General features: G+C 40.3%; 1 long non-coding RNA gene across 2 annotated transcripts in view; it reads right to left on the bottom strand.

The window, feature by feature from the left end:
• Window positions 1-9,284: 9,284 nt before the first annotated feature.
• The window catches only part of LOC111098549, a 41,228-nt gene continuing 38,369 nt past the window's right edge, over window positions 9,285-12,143 (bottom strand). For both annotated transcript variants that reach the window (XR_005368638.1, XR_005368639.1), the window contains exon 4: window positions 9,285-9,418. This is a non-coding gene — a long non-coding RNA (uncharacterized LOC111098549). The remainder of the gene's footprint in view (window positions 9,419-12,143) is intronic.

Genomic DNA, 12,143 nt, shown 5'->3' with positions numbered 1-12,143 from the left:
CTTAAGAATGTTATTGGACTCCAAAGACAATTATATAAATGATGTCAGATGGATCTGAACCTAGGTTGTCTGGCTCCAGAATCCATGCTTTTAATGACCATAATATCCAAGAAAGTAACTTACTTTCTTTTTAAATCCACATCTAGTTAGGAGTTGGTTTTTAAATCATTTGTTTCTCCCCTTTCTCTTGACTCTTTCACTCTTGTTTTTACTCTGTGATTTGTATTTAGTCTTGTGTAATCAGGCATGTGACTTTCATTGCTCTCTATTTTAAAAATCCCAGGTATTAAGTCTCATATAGGTATTCATATTACTTTCTCATTGATCTTTCTTAAAAGCATGATTGAAAGAAAAATGCCTTCCCCTGATTTTCAAGTCTTATTGCCTTAAAACACGAAAGGTAGCAAAATTGGCCACCTCAAAATATACCAGTTTAGCATATGGATCATTTCAGACTGAAGGCAATTAAGAAGGAGCAGGCAAAAAAAAAAAAATGTTCTGTGCTCTCCTCTTATTTTCCTAAAAGCAAGACACAAATTTACCCAAGTGTATCGCCTCTCCCTTCTCTACTGAAAGGACAAATGTTAATCACCAGAGACGATTTTAGTCCCTTATCCAACCTGGAGGTGACACAAAAGAAATCTACAAACCAAACTGTGGTCACTAGACTTTATCTGCCCTTAGTTTTCCCTTGTAGTTGTTTTCACACAATTTGTTGCCCCTGGAGGCCCAACGTCATTTTCCTTTGTCTTGTCACTTCCTAAAAAGTGTCTTTCCTTACTAAGACCAGGTTCTATTTTTTTTTTTTTAAAGATTTTATTTATTTATTCATGATAGTCACACAGAGAGAGAGAGAGGCAGAGACACAGGCAGAGGGAGAAGCAGGCTCCATGCAGGGAGCCCGACGTGGGATTCGATCCCGGGTCTCCAGGATCGCGCCCAGGGCCAAAGGCAGGCGCCAAACCGCTGCGCCACCCAGGGATCCCTAAGACCAGGTTCTAAATAAAACTCTGAGTTACTCATCCTGAGTTTCTCCTACGCATATGTAAGATAAACATGTTACTAAAACTTTCTGTTTTTCTCTTGTTGATCTGCCTCTTGTTATGGAGCTCTGATATGGGGCCTTGAGCTAATGGTCAAGACAAAATTCTTGAGCTGTTTTTGGTGTGAAACATTGTTTTTATTACAGCATGGGGACAGAACTCATGGGCAGAAAGAGCACTGGGATTGTGAGGGGCGATTGATCATATGCCTTTAAGTTAGTGGGGGTTAGGGACAGTGTTATATCTCTAAGGAATTTGGAAGCAAGGCTTCCAGGACCCTGAGGGGTAGCTATACCATTAAGATAAGGTTATTTACTACTTTTAGTAAAACACTAGACCTGAGACCCTTCTGATGTATATCAGTAGGCCATATGTTTAAAGGATGATTGCTGACATATATGGGGCTGGAGGGATATTTACAGTTATCAGAGTCAAGTAACACTAAACAGAGCAAAGCTCTACTGGTAAAACATTAAAGAAGTCCATGAGGTAGCTGTAGAAGTGTTATAACCTGTATGCCTCAAGAATCCTGCCTGGAGACTATAAGCCACAGGAAAGTCCAGCCTTTGTTCCTTTTTCTCCCATTGAGCCCTAGCTGAAAACCTAGAAGGGTAGACAGAAAAAAATTTTTTTTTCCCCTACAAATGCAAGATCATAATCTCACACAGTTTCAAGAGGAATGTAAATAACATGAAAGATACAAGAATATGAGTGACTCTAGATTTTGCCTCTTAGACTATGAGAAGTCCATGGGTGAGATAAAAGTCAACACAAATCTAAGATAAACAAAACAATCACCATGAGCATTAGGTCCCAGATATGCTAATTTCAGTCTTGCAAGACACAGAAAACATATAATACATAGAACCAAAAAAGATCATTAACTTCTTAAAAAGATGAAAGTAATAAATAGTTCAAGAATAAAACTAGTGACCTCCATACCATGGCAGCCACTCTGGAAAACAGTATGAAGTTTCCTCCAGAAGTTAAAAATAGAGTTACCCCCACACCCCAGCAATTGTACTACGACCCAGCAATTGCACTACTGAGTATTTGCCCCAAAGATACAAATGTAATGATCTGAAGGGGGCCCTATACCCAATGTTTATAGAAGCAATGTCCACAATAGCTAAACTGTGGAAGAAGCTGAGATGTCCTTTGACAGGTGAATGGATAAAGAAGATGTGGTCTATATATACAATGGAATTTAGCTCAGGCATCGGAAAGGTTGAATACCTACCATTTACATCAATGTGGATAGAACTGAAGGCTATTATGCTGAGTGAAATAAGTCAATTGGAGAAAGACAGTTATCATATGGCTTCACTCATATGTGGAATATAAGAAATAGTGCAGGGGATCATAGGGGAAGGAAGGGAAACCTGAATGGGAAGTCATCACAGAGGGAAACAAACCATGAGAGACTCAACTCTGGGAAACTGAGGGTTGCTAGAGGGGTGGTGGTGGGACAATGGGATAACTGGATAATGGGCATTAAGGAGGGCAAGTGACATGATTAGCACTGTTATATGCAACTGATAAATTATTGAACACTACATCTGAAACTAAGTATATGTTGGCTAATTGAATTTAAATTTAAAAAAGAGAAAAAAAAGAAAACTAAATGAGATATCATCTTAGAAAATAAACACTTTTAATTATTTTTTTAAATAAAAAAGGAAGTGGTAAAGCATCTGAAGAAAACTAGTCAATTAGGCATTTCCTTGTGAAAAGTTTAAAGTATAACCAAAAAAAATATCCAAAAGAATTTCTGACAATCAAAACAACCCCAAAAGATGCATAGCGAGAAACAAAGGAATCCAAGCCTAAAACAGAAACAGATTCACTTTTTAAGGTGACTTTTATCATTTACTTAAAAAATCTGCATTAGGAAATATAAAAGTAACATTTACCAGGTCCCACATGACCACTCTCCCACAAATTCTTAACATATTGCAATTCACTACTATAGGCATTACCAAAATCATGTACATGTACCTTCTACCCAATTGTCTTGGATCCACTAGGAAGAGATGTTCTTGTGGCCACAAGCTAAACAAATTCAGAATGGAATGGAGTGAATACAATGTAGAATGGAATAGAGTAGAGTAGAGTAGTGCAGAACAAAGTTCTAGCATACAGGAGCAATATTATACAAGGTAAAGGATGGATGGATGGATAATAGATGATTGATAGAGAAAAGAAGAAAGGAAAAGAGAGAAATATGGAGAGATTTCAATAAATGTGTGCTTAAAAAGGTTAATCACAGTGTTCTCTTAGGATGTTTAGCTTTGGAAAGTGATACTCCAAGGCTGTCCACAAACCAGCACAAGTCTGTAAACTGTTTACCACCCATCTGTGACAAGACGAGTACTGAAATTAAGAGTAAGTCTGGCAGAGAAATTTCATGCCTGTTGAATCTAATTATGCCTTTTAATTTTTCTGCTAATTCATTTTTATGATCTTTTATAAAAGAATCAGGCTGTGATGGATGAGAAATTTAAAAAAATAAAACTGTCCCTTTTCCTCGGGTAGCCTGAGAAGCAAAGCATAAAGTTATGTTTGGTTAAGGGGATGCCATGGATTCCTCCTCTCTCTGTGGTTGTACAAATCCCCACTTTCACCTTCCCAAGAATTGTTATTATTCCCTTGAGCTGTAAAAGAGACGAGAGGAGGTGGATAAGGTGAGGGAAAGGGGCAAGTGGCCTTCCCGCTGAGCAGCTACAAGCTGGAAGAGTAAAGGAGGTGCACCCTCAGAATCCCGGGGGGAAGGGCAGTGTGAGGCTGTAGTCTGTCCACTTACACCACCTGGGCTGATAATATTTTTCTTGCTTCTCCACACAGGTTTTCAAAACTTTGTCCCGGACTTCATTAAATCACTCACGGACACCACAAGGTAACCTTTCCCGTTAAGGTCTAGGCTAAAGGGCAATGCATTCATGGGAACCCTTTCTGGCTTTGGGGAGTTAAAGCAGTATCTATGATCTGCACCCTTGTTTGGTGGCACCCATCCTATGGAAGTGGTTTGCTGTCTGTGCAGGGCAGAGCGGACCGTCAGCGATGTATGTCTGTACTGGAGGTGCTCGGGGGTATGAAGAGCTAAGTTCTTTCTGCAAAAACAGCATGTTAAGTCTCAAGCTTACACCTGCTTCTTCCCCCCAATATATCCTGCTTAGCTCCAAACCACAAAAAGTACTTTCTCAGATTTGTTTACTTTGATGTCAGATTTTCCGAGAAGAGACAAGGGCTAACTCTTGAATTCACGTCTCCAAAAATTGATAACAGGTCACTGACCTTAGGGAGCATCAGCCTGGCCCCCCCATTCCCATGACCCTACTGCTTGCTCCACTTGTCTCAGGACCCGCTTTAGTTTATATATTTGAATTTATCCACTGTATAAACTGAAAACTGTAACAATAGAATTTGGAATAAGGAATGGGAAATCTAGGGGCACCTGGGTGGCTCAGTCAGTTAAGCATCTTCTTTTGGCTCAAGTCATGATCCCAGGGTCCTGAGATGGAGCCCTGAGTCAAGCTCCGTGCTCTGTAGAGAGCCTGCTTCTGCTTCTCCTTCTGCCTGCTGCTCCCCCTGCTTGTGCTTTCTGTTTGTCTGTCTCTCCCTCTCTGTTAAATAAATAAATAGCTCTAAAAAAAAAATTAGAAATCTAGTAATTTACTTGTACCTGTATAATATATATTATTTTACTGTATCTATAGTGATTTATTTCTGTGTCTGACTCCCCTAGTGGATAGAGACCTTCATGGGGGTGGGTGGTAGGCTATGTTCAGATTCTGGTTTCCCACATAATAAATGCTTGGTAAATGTTTTTAAATTAATAAAAATGGGAAGAAAAAGATTTTTAAGACATAGGACAAAAACTAAGAAATTTAAAACAACATAAAAGGTTTATAGCAACTTAAAAATAAAAGCACCTAAGTCAGACGTATTTACTGGACAATGTTTCCACATATCTGAAAAAAAGAGAGAAAAGGAATATAAGAATGAATGATTATTTTGGAGGCAATCATATGTGCTGGGCACCATGCTCAGACTTTACACTTAAAAAAAAAAAAAAAGGAGATGGGTCACCTGGGTGGCTCAGTGGTTGAGCATCTGCCTTTGGCTCAGGTCTTGATCCCAGAGTCCTGGGATCAAGTCCTGCATCAGACTCCCCACAGGGAGCCGGCTTCTTCCTCTGCCTGTGTCTCTGCCTCTCCCTCTCTGTCTCTCATGAATAAATAAATAAATAAAATCTTAAAAAAAAGAAATCAATGTACATCTGACACACACACCACGCACATACCACACCCTAGATGCACAAGAAAACACATATCTATGAAGACGCAAAGTCTCCACAAGGTTGAAAGGAGTTTTTAAAATACCTGTATTGTTTGTTTGTTTTTAAAATACCTGTATTGCTCTAAGTAACCGTCCATTTCATGATATTGGGTCTAAGTCCCATCATGCCCCAGCTACACTCCATCCTAACCTTCACCACCAGATCAATGATCCTAAAATGGAAATTTATGATACATCCACTAGTCCAAAACTTCCTTATCCACCAGACCCCAACCTTGCCATAGCAAAGAAAAAGATAAAAACCCGAAGTCATGAACAGTGGCCCCATCCATTCTTGAGGTATCTCCACTTACTTTTTTCAATTCATAATTATTTTTTAACTTTTAAAAAAGATTTTCTTTATTTATTTTAGAGAGAAAGAGTGTATGCATGCAGCGGGAGGGGCAGAAGAGAATCCCAAGCAGACTCCATGCTTAGCACAGAACCCAACATGGGGCTCGATCCCATGACCCCGAGATCACAACCTGAGCCGAAATCAAGAGTCAGACATTTAACTGACTGAGCCACCCAGGTGCTCCTTTTTGATATTTACATCAAAACTTTAAAATTGTAGAACATTCATAATGAAATTTACTCTTTTAACAAGTTTTTAAGTCTATAGTATTGTTAACTATAGGTACAAGATTGTGCAGCAGATATCGAGAACTTAACTCTTCTCATGTAATGAAACTCAATGCCCATTAAACAGCAACTCCCCATTTCCTTCCCCCAGCCCCTGGCGGCCACCATTCTACAATTCTATTTTAGGATCCTCTTGCAAGTAGAATCACACAGTATTTGTCCTTCTGTGACTGGCTTCTTCACTTAGAATAATGTCCTCCAGGTTCATCCACAGTGTCACACTTAGTTTCTATATTTTCTGACTTCTCCATGTTGCCTATTAACTGACCTCCAATGCCCAAATGCCCACTCCACATGCTCTGCACCCCTGCATTTTTCTATTCTTGTGCCTTCATGAAGCTTTTCCAGATTTTTCCAACTTAGGCAACCTATCCCTTCATCATACAATACATGCCACCATTTCCTGAAAACTTACACTTCATTAGGGCTTTTTTGAGGAGCTTTACTTGTACTGCAGTGTACCGGTCTGTGTGTTTCTCTCTATATTTCCAGTTAGGTTAAACATGTATCCCATCCAACATTTATATCCTTCATATCCTACTTAGCAGAGTGCCTTACACATAGTAATTATGCAGTAAATATTGTTTAATCGATTGGATGGTTGTAAACTTCTTAAGGGAACGTTTTACTTACCTTAATATCCCCAAGTCTAAGATGTGCTTGATGTATAGTAAATGCTCAATAACTGTTGTGTTGTGTATGAGGAGAAACAGAGAGAAAGTGAGATCATTTTTTGAGAGCACTTTGCTAAATACAATTCTCAGTTCTCTCCTTACTTGACTGAGCAACAGCATTGACCCAGCTGCTGGCTCCTTCCTACTGGAAACACTTCCTTCACCAGTCTTGAGGATCCCCTGCTCCAACTCAGCCTGATTTAGTGTCCCTTTGTCTTGTCCCAGCCTCTTCACCTTTTAATGCCTCAGAGCTCAATCCCTGGCCTCTCCTCTCCTCTCCTCTCCTCTCCTCTCCTCTCCTCTCCTCTCCTCTCCTCTCTTCTCCTCCCCTCCCCTCCCCTCCCCTCCCCTCTCCTCTCTCTCCTCTCCTCCCCTCCTCCCCCCTCCTCTCTCTCCTCTCCTCTCCTCTCCTCTCCTCTCCTCTCCTCTCCTCTCCTCTCCTCTCTCCTCTCCTCTCCTCTCCTGATCTGAGAGTCACCATCATTGGTTCCCCAGATTGTGAAAATTGGTGGCTGAGGTTGATTCCCCCACACAGCAGCCAGGGAGACCCTTTCAAAATGTTACTCAATTCATGTCACTGCACTTTCACAACGCTGCACCAGCCCTCCACTTCACTCAGAGAAAAACTCAAAAGTTTGTATGAAGCAATATCTAACAGGATTTCCCACATACCTTTCCAACTTCATCTCCCTGTGGATTAATTTCCCTGTGGCCCACTCCCCTCTACCTACAATGTCCTCCTTGCTATTTATCTCAGTCATCTATTGTTCCATAACAAACTACACCAAAATTAATTGGCTTAATACAATCTGTTGTGTCTCGATTGCTCTGTAGGTTGATTGACTTCAGCTGGGCATTCTTGCTTAAGGTTTCTTGTGTGGTTACAGACCACTGTCAGCCAGATCTGGAGTAATCTACTGGTTCAAAAAGCAAGGCCCCAAAGATGACTCATTCTCATGACACACAGTTCTGGGGCTGCAGACCAGAGAGCCTCCATATGGCCTCTCTGTGCACCTAAGCCTTCTCACAGCATGGCACAAGGTGGGGTGGGGGGGAGTTGTCTATGTTCTGGAAAACAGTGTCCCAAGAGCAAGTGCACCAGGAACTAGGAAGGAGAAGTTTCCTGCCAATTAAGACAGGGCCACATCTAGAACTGGCATGGTGACACTTCTGCTATAATCTATTGGTGTCGGCAGTCACAGAACCTGGCAGGATTTAAGGACATGGAGAAATAAGTTTTCCCTGTTCATGGGAATGTGGCAAGATCGCATTGCAAAAAAAGCATGTGGGATGCGAGATATGATTGAGGCAATCTTTGGAAAATGTACTCTGTTGTGCTATTTTTCAAACACAACAGCTACATTCTCACTTCAATGCCTTGCACTAGGCTTCCCTCCACCAGAAATGCTTTTCTCTCAATATCAGCTTTTTGTTTCCTCATTGTTCTGAAGTCTTTGCTTCTTCACTTACTTTAACTCTGACAATACGCCAATGAGCCTACCCTTGACTGCCTTATTTAACATTATTCATAAACACTCTTCGCTACGGCCAAGTGCACACAATTGCCCATGGCATATCCATTGAACTTTGCTTGACCAAATTGTAATCGGCCTTCTCTGCTCCACACAGGCCCTTAAACGTTGGCTTGACCTCAAGTTCAGGCAAATGCTAAACTACTACAGTGCAGAACATCCGCCCCTAAACAGCTAATTCTGAGAATCTGTTAACCATAAAGAAAAACATTTCACTGTGAAAATGCCCCAGAGATGCCACTTGTCTACCCCACCCACTTGCCCTACCCGCCCCCACAGACTTCCTGCTAGTTCTGCTCACCCCACCCTATAAAAGCCTTTTATTTTTGTTGAATTTTGAGATACTTGCAGGTGTCTGGGATCAGAGAATTTTGCCTGATAGAATAGTCTTTTTAAATAAGGTCTCCCTTTATCTAAGTCTGTATTTACTTCGATTTGACACTCAGCACTCCCAAGCCTTTATACCTTGCACCATTTTTTCATATCACTTATTCCCTTCTAACATACCATATATTTATCTATTTATTGTGTTTATTGCCTTTCTTCCTCTATTAGAATATGAACTGTGTGACAGCAGGATGGTTTTCTACTTTGGCTACTAAATTTCCATCACCCAGTGCACCCAACTGCAGGTGCTCAAAAAGTATTTGTCAATTTCATGGATAAACTCTCATGTGCAATGTGATGAAAGCATATTCATCTAATGCACAGAGACACAGAATAAAGAAATATTTGCTACTGATCTTCTAAGATCTTATTCTCCACCCCCAGATAATTGAGTCTCTGACATGTTCCTTGAGCCAGATTCTCATTTCAATCATGTGGTTCCTATAAAACTCTTATTGGGGCTGTCATATTTTTCTTAGTCTCCCCTGATTTCTTTCCCTCTCTCTTCTGGAAGTTAGCTCAGAAACTGAAGCCTGGTTATATATGTGAGTCTTTTTTTTTTTTTCTGGTGCTGTTAGCCACTGGATTTTCCATCATTTTCTTTTGGCATGCTCCTGCCAACTTATATTAGCATGCTCTATTACATGGTTTCAGATACTGGCCTGGACAATCTTTCCTCTTGTCCAGCTCATCCTGTCCACTCGAGCTTGTCCAGCCTCATTAGGCAGGTACATGGCTGTTTCTGACACCTCCTAGTCTTCCACATCCTGCCTGAGTGATTTAAGTCCTTCGTAGACACTTCCTGAGGAAAAAAAAAAAAAAGAAAGAAAAAAGAAAAAGAAACATGATCTTTGTGATCATGCATGAGGCAAAATTTAAGGAGTGAACTTTTGTCAAAAAGATCTCAGGGTACAATGATTTTATGTTCCAAGCTATGCTTCCACGCCTAAGTTCTAGACGGAGAAAGAGGGAGAAAAAAATGATCATATGATCATGATGAGTTTCAGTTCGTGATCACAGAATTCATCTTGTTATTACACACTGCTGCTCCTTTAAATAAAGTACCAGAGCCCCATTAAAATGAATGAGATACAGATGCTTCAGAACTTCATCCAAGCATTGCTAAGGAGTTGGTCTGTCTTATCTAATATATAAAATGTATCATTAGGCTAAAATAGTAATTCTCAATGGTTGGCAGTTTTGTCTCCCAGAGGATATTTGATAATATCTTTGACATTTGCTTGTTGCCAACTGAGTAGTGGTAGGGGCAGGGCTTGGTACTGGCACCTAGGAGGGCAAATCCTAAGGTGCTGCTAAACATCCCACAGCACACAGAACTTCTCTCCACAACAGAGAGTTGTCTGCCCCAATATGCCAGTAGTGCTGAGGTTAAGGAACTAGGCTAAGGAGCACCTGGGTGGCTCAGTTGGTTAAGTGTCCACCTCTTGATTTCAGCTCCAATCATGATCCTCAGGGGTCCTGAGATCTGCACTGGGCATGGAACCTGTTTAAGATTCTCTTTCTCCCTCTTCCTCTGCATACCCCCCCCCCAAAAAAAAGAAACTGAGCTTAAAGTATCAAAACTATGGTTCAGGTATGAGGACTAATAGATAAATAATGGAAGAGGTTGGAAAGCCCAAGTACAGTCTCAGCTCTACATAAAAGTATCACATATTGTAAAGATGTCTCATTTATTTGATAAAGTATTCAATAAATGTGAGTGGGCCAATTCACTAATGAGATTGCAAAGGATAGCATTAAAACATTATTTTACACAAAAAGTGGTTCATTTTTTTTTTATAAACAGGAGTAAAAGAAAAAACTAAGGTAAATAACTATTTAACCTTAGGATAGACAAGTTATTTATAAAAGTGACATTTATTCCATCCATCCTTTAGGGTCCGGTTCAAGTTTGAGTTCCTGGACCACGTTTCTGGGAAGTGGCAAGAGGGTGGGAATAAATTTCTATTGCCCAACAATGTAAGTTTCGGCTCTGGGGAGGCTGGCTTATGCCTGTAGATAAGCAAGAGGCCTGATTAAATAGGATTTTGTCAAAGGAGCTTAAGTTACACTGCTCAGTCCATGCTTTCAAACAAGGATAAAGAGTGTTCCCAAAGCGATATGGATGCTGGAGCATTAAGTCCTAGCTTCAGTGTTCAGCTTCTGTCTAGAGAACACAGCCATCCAGAAATGCACGCACTTCTTCCCCTACTCATGATTGCATAATTACATTTTAGCCCTTGTGCCTGGTTTGTTTACTCCCTTGAAAATCATATGGGTTGGCTCACCCTGATTGATAAAAACAAAATCAATGGCTACAGTGTCATTTTCCAAGAGAAAGGGGGATATATTATATATGAGAGAGTAAAAGGACACATTTAGAATGTGATACCTCCAGCTAAAGACAAGGACAATTTTTCTTTAATATGGCTACAAGTCTTCCTCTTTGTTTGACATTTCTTCTTTAAGTTCCCCATATAACTATTTCCCTGTGGACATAGCTAGAGGAAAGATGCTCTGGTCTGATCTCAAACCAATAACATGCAGAGCTGTATCTGCAACTATTTTCTTCCAAGAGGCCACATACAATCCAATGACAGTTTTGGGTGTGTTTGGAGATGCTCTTCTAGTCCATTGCTCCTCATTCACAGACAATCCGGGCAGAGAAGTCCACATTGGCCTACAACCTTGTTCAGAATCAGAATGGGGAGCCAGTTCCATTCCTCCTTGCACATAAGTGTAGAGGCACTAACAGAAGGGGAGAATCAGGGTTCTAGAAAGCAGATGAGGTTCCTTACAGAGAAAAAGATAGCCGAGCATAATGGCGGTGACTTATGTGTTAAATAAGGAGACAGAGTAGCAAATTAGACAGCACACCCTATTGCATTTCAAAGAACAAAGTGCTTTCCAAACCTTTGTGCATAAACTCAATCATGGGATTTAAGCATGGAGATATTTTTTAGGCTACAGGAGATGAACGTACATTGGACAAACTTTCCTTGACCACACAGTGTTCCTGGAAGAGATTTCTCAGCCCATTCAAGTCCTCAGTTTGTCCACATTATCTGTCCCACTCATTTGTATTTCACAAAATTTCTGGGGTTTTTGTTTGTTTGTTTGTTTGTTTGCATTTCAAATATTTTGAGTTGTCATTTAATTTTGCATGTAGCTGTTTTCCACATATGCCTTGAGCAACTTGAGGACAGGGGGTTTGGTTCTTTTGTGTTCCCCAGAGTAAAAAGCATCATTCTTTTCCCAAAAAGAGTGGCATTTGTGATTTTAAACTATAATTGTTTAATGAAGCCAAACAAATGAGTGGAAGATAGAATAATCTCATCTACCTAGAATTCAGTGCTCCAAGGGTCTTATCTTATATGAACGAACCATAAGAAAAAGAAAAGCTGTTTCAAACATTCAAAATGGATGTTATTAAGTTCATTTGTACCATCCTAAATGAGCATAACATAACTAAAAGGGAAATCCTGAGATTGTTATAGCTGAGAATTATTTTAACAATGCAACACAGG

Source organism: Canis lupus, chromosome 13 (genome assembly GCF_011100685.1).
Source record: "Canis lupus familiaris isolate Mischka breed German Shepherd chromosome 13, alternate assembly UU_Cfam_GSD_1.0, whole genome shotgun sequence".
Lineage (NCBI taxonomy): Eukaryota > Metazoa > Chordata > Mammalia > Carnivora > Canidae > Canis > Canis lupus.
The sequence above is the reverse complement of the archived record's forward strand: the minus strand, read 5'-3'. Positions and strand labels throughout refer to the sequence as shown.